Source organism: Cupressus sempervirens, chromosome 2, assembly GCF_028749045.1.
Source record: "Cupressus sempervirens isolate cs-2001-9-10 chromosome 2, ASM2874904v1, whole genome shotgun sequence".
NCBI lineage: Eukaryota > Viridiplantae > Streptophyta > Pinopsida > Cupressales > Cupressaceae > Cupressus > Cupressus sempervirens.
Genome location: NC_143119.1, coordinates 295,361,000 through 295,366,046, shown reverse-complemented (window position 1 = coordinate 295,366,046; position 5,047 = coordinate 295,361,000). Strand labels below are relative to the sequence as shown.

Below are 5,047 nucleotides of genomic sequence, written 5' to 3'. Positions count from 1 at the left end.
GGCTATGATTCAAGATGGTTTTGGAAAGTATGAACATGAAAGTATGGTTTATCACCTTTGGTAGTATCCACCAATCCACTTGACAAAAAGAGCAACATTGTACATGAAAGAAGTTTGATATAGAGGCTCGACATGGAAGTGTCTTACTATCATGATATATTATAATAGCCAGTGGGGTCCATATTGCTTTGCAAAATGCTGTGATTTTGTTACATGACAATATAGAAACTCTGAGTTGGAAGGAGATTTATGCATTTTGAGTAGATTGCATACTTTAGGTGTTCTACATGAATTGCAATTCGAGATTGGCCGATATATTAAGGAGATTGAATTCTCATTTTTGAGAAAATGAAAAGGGGAAATGTCATGAAGATGATGGAGTGACAAGAATTGGTGAGTTAGAAAGGCAATTGCAAGGAGGACTTCTGATTCTCAACCACTATTTGATCAAGGATTCCTATAAATCGGGAGCTTTCTATCATTCAATAACTTTTCTAAACTTCTGGAAGCTAAAGAGAGCATATTCAAAAAATTGGAATTGAAAGGTGAAATTGAATGAGAGATGATTTGCTCTCTTCATTAATTGATGTTTATACTTCAATAGATCCTGGGTGATGAGCTTAATTTAGAAGCCTCTTTTTGAGTAGTTTTGTGACAAGACCTATCTACAATTTTTGTGGAATGTCACAATAAAATGTGAACCCTAATTTGGTTTACAAGTGTGAGACAAGGATGAGAATTGTGATCTTTATTGTAAATATTAGTGGACACTTGGTAGATTTAAAAAATCACATGAAATTGAAAATTGGAAGTGATATGAAGAGGCTTCAGAGGTGAACAATATCCAATTCTAGAGTTATGTAGTGAGAGATGTCCTTGGTGCAACAATGTTCATGATTAAAATTGTTGGGATGCATATATTTTTTGTTGATGGTTACTCGTATGAGGAAGATCATCACCTTTGTGCATTAAATGACCCCCATAGTTCTTCCTTGATGCTTGCAATTTTGAGTCAAAAAATGGTGAACAACTTCAAGTTGAAAGAAATAGCCTCTTATTTCATACACATTGTTATATCATGGTGTGGAAGGATGCTCATTCTGCATTTGCATTAGTTCTAGCATCAAGGGATTCTATTAATGCTTAATGGATATTGGCTAGCACATCATGAGCTCCATAATATTCCCATTTATTATCCTTCTTTGACAAAAAGGTCAAGCTAGACTACAAAGGAGAACTTATTGATAGTGACTTTATGGCCAATGGATAGACACTAGATAGCAACAACAAGATATTCTGGAAGTTCTCTGCATCCGAGCACATAATGCATCCCCTAGAGAGCCATTGTTACCTAGGTTTTCTAAAACCCTAAGTATTACCCCTCCCAAAAAGTAAAAAAATTAAAATACTTTCAAAGTAAAATGATTATATATTTTTTGCATTATATTTAATTATTTAAATAATTAAATATTAATACTTTAAAAAAAAATGGACAGAGCCACTATATATAATATTAAAATAAAAACAGGTTCAAGGGTTCATTCGGGAAAGAACCTGAAAGAAAACCTGAACTTGTCACCTAATACAAAAATACTTAGAGATTCCATACAAAATGTCAAGGTGGTCATGATCTCAGAAGACTACACAAAAATGTATTAAAATCTCCACAACAAATAAGATCTTTCTCAAAAAATTGCATACCATACTAATCACCTCGTCATTTTAAGCATTTTCTTCACCTTTCCAATTGAATTTTTTTGATTTACCAATAAGCTGAGGAATCATTTGATGCTGTTGTTGCTATAGTGATGAAAGAAATGTTGCATTTTCTGAAACATTTGTTGACTTAATGAAGCAAATGATGGATGTGGAGCAAGAGGAGGATGAGGCCCTCATATGATTCAAGTTCGGCATGTTTTCATTCCCATCCAAGCCTATGAGCAGCAATCGATGAAAAACAAATTTGTAAGGAGGAAAAATTTGAAAAGGAACCTCAAAATTTTCTGTAGGCAACCTCCAATTTGGGATTCACATATGGTATTTTAACCTCCAAATCACACTAGAAAAAACTTGTTTATAATCAAACATTCAATGATGCGTCATTGTCTGCTGCTATCAAGCCAAGAATTGTTGTGGCAGCATGGGGTGCCCAAGCTTCAAGACTCTAGTATAAGGTAGCAGATGCACCAAAACAAGATGCCAGCAAGTTAGTGTTAATCACCCCTGGACTCAATGCAATAATGGCCATTCCTAGAGGTATTTCTTTTGCAACTGACTTTGTCAAACCCTCAATTACCCATTTTGATGCATAGTAAGGAGAAACCTCTCCAGCAGCAGATCGACCCCATCCTAATGACAGATTCACCATAATCCCTCTTTTCTTTGCTATCATATGAGGTAGAAAATAGTGAAGTATGTTCGCTTTTCCCTTCAAATTTATGTCTATGATCGATTCAAATTCTTCTACAGGGATCTCCCAAAGCTTACCATTCATGTTAATGATGCCTGCATTATTCATGATGATATCAGGAACACCCTTTAGTTCTAACATGAGCTTTGCGAATTCTCTCACACTGTTGTCTGAAGACACATCTACTACGTGGAAAAGGTGGGTGGAAGAAGGGTGTTTAGCAGATATTTGTGAGCGAAGAGTGCTCAATTTTTGTTCACTTCTAGCACAGCCAATGAGTGTGTGCCCTCTCGACGCCAATTCCACTGCAAGAACTCTCCCTAACCCTTTGCTTACCCCGGTGATTAGTATGAGCTTGGGCATTGAACCTTTCTCCCTCTGCTTCTCCTTGCCTACTAATTTATTGAACATCCTTCTTCAATCTTTCTAACAATTCAGTACACTTGGCACGGGAACTTAATTTGAATTCAACCCCAAAAGACAAGATGTTATGCTCCATAGGCATGGTAGCATGTGAATCCATACATAATGAGCTATGGTCCCATTAAGAACAAAAACAATTCACTCCGCAAAGATTGGTACTGTTGTGCACATTTCTCTGATATAAATTAATTGCCAACGTCAATGCCAAAGACATATGAAACCTCCACAATGTTGTCTATAAATCATAATAAGAATATTTTGTACAAGAACAATAATAAGTTACTAGTTTCTCAATTCCAAGTAGATGCTGCAATGAGAATTCTACCTAGCCATCCAAAAGATAGAGCTCCCCCTTCTTCCTTAAGCTTGTAGCTACTGCAATATGATTGTAGCTGTGACTTGATTGTGTTGTTCACAGAGGCATTGAGTGGATACCCATTGAAACCTGCCATCATCAGTCTGGCCCTCCATTTTCCAACTAACTCATACCTCTCAATTCTATCTGCACCTTCACAAGCAACTATGTTGACAATATCTCAAGCGAGGCAATGCTTTTCAACATTCATCCGGTCTCTCTTGTTCCACTACAGTGACCACTTTAGGATTGAGAGACTTTACCATCCTTAAAAGTTGATCATGGGGATTCCTTGTCGATACACTCTCATTAGGCATGTGATGCAACTGGAATGCAAAATTGACTGCCAGAGCCTCTTTTGGTCTGATGTCAAGCCTCTAAAGTTCAAACTCTCCAATTTTCTCTGTAATGGCAACAAATTGAAAAGGAACTCGATATGATAATGCAAGTTGTTCAAGTTGCTTACCTATATTATTCAATCCCCCAATAGGGTGTTTAATAGTCTCAGGATCATCTACCCCTGTTATGCGTACATGCGGAGGACCACTAGTCCTTTTGGCAAAAAACTCTAGTTTACCATCAGAGATTGCTGAAGCACAAATCATGCCAAAAGTATCATTTATACTAAAAAGAATCAGTCTGCTGCAATATGATTGTCAACCCCATCCTCGACAATAGCCTCATATTCTGGAGCATCTCCAGCTGGTTCAAAAACACTACTAGCATCTTCATCTATTGGCATACCAAATGATTGTGTCAAGAACTCTATGCCATAATCTACTTCCTATTAAAAATGACGATTGCCCCTATTACCCTGGAGAGTGCCAAATGAAAAATCATGATAAACTTGATTCCTTGTACATGATATCCAATAAATTTGGGTATAGCTCCGCCAGTGTACTTGGATCCCAACAGTCTAGTTCTTTATCATCACATCCTAAATTTGAGAGGTAGTCAGCCAATTGGTTACCTTCACGATAATTATGATTGAGGATGCAATTTTCAAAAGCATTGATTAGGCACCAAGCCTATTTTAGCTTGTAAGCCAGACTTAAATATTAATACTTGCAAAATAATTAAATATCAAACTTTCAATTAATATGATCTTTCACATAATTAATTCTAAAAGAATTAATCAGTACTATTATGATGTGATCATGAAAGTAAAAATGATAAATGGTAAGTTGGCGAGGGTAAGGTAAATGTGAAAAAGAATTTGAAATAAATAATTTTTTAAAAATAGTTAATTCTTTTTGTGACATGGTGTTTGTGGGAAAGTTTGTATAGGTAAAAGCTCTTGGGAAATGGATTAAATTTGAAAAAGGATGTAAAAATAATTAATTCTTTAAAAAGAGTTAATTATTATAATAATTTGTTGTGGAAGACAAAATGAGTTCAATAAGAAGTTGTGGTGGTTGTCAAACTTCTTTGAAAAATTATTTAATGAGGGAAAATCAAATGTAAAAGGTTCTTGTTTTTTGGTTCTGGAGTTTTGTAGCTGTAGGAGGGAGAAGAATATTTTCTGAATGTAATAGGGAATGTAGAGAGTTGATATCTTTTGTTTTCTGAATCTGATTGTAATGACATGGATGAAATAACACTATTGTTATTTTGTTATGCTTTAGAAATGGAAAGTTACCTTTGTATGTGATTTTTAGCCCCCATATTTGTTTGGCCAATTGTCAATACTGATACCCAAAGTTTTACTCAATCGAAGTTGAACTTGAATCTAGTTCCCATTTATTTCAATTTCCACTTCAAGTCAATATCTTTCGCCCAAATGCATAATCCTTCTTTCCATTTCCTCGCCATTCCAATATGCCCTATGCAAGGAAGGAGTTGAAGTTGAAGCAAGAAAG

General features: G+C 35.6%; 2 pseudogenes; both read right to left on the bottom strand.

Moving 5' to 3' along the window:
- Positions 1–2,080: 2,080 nt before the first annotated feature.
- On the bottom strand, positions 2,081–2,842 carry LOC149572243 (NADPH-dependent pterin aldehyde reductase pseudogene; annotated as a pseudogene).
- Positions 2,843–3,081: 239 nt separating this feature from the next.
- LOC149572242 (scarecrow-like transcription factor PAT1 pseudogene) lies at positions 3,082–3,793 on the bottom strand (annotated as a pseudogene).
- Positions 3,794–5,047: the final 1,254 nt, after the last annotated feature.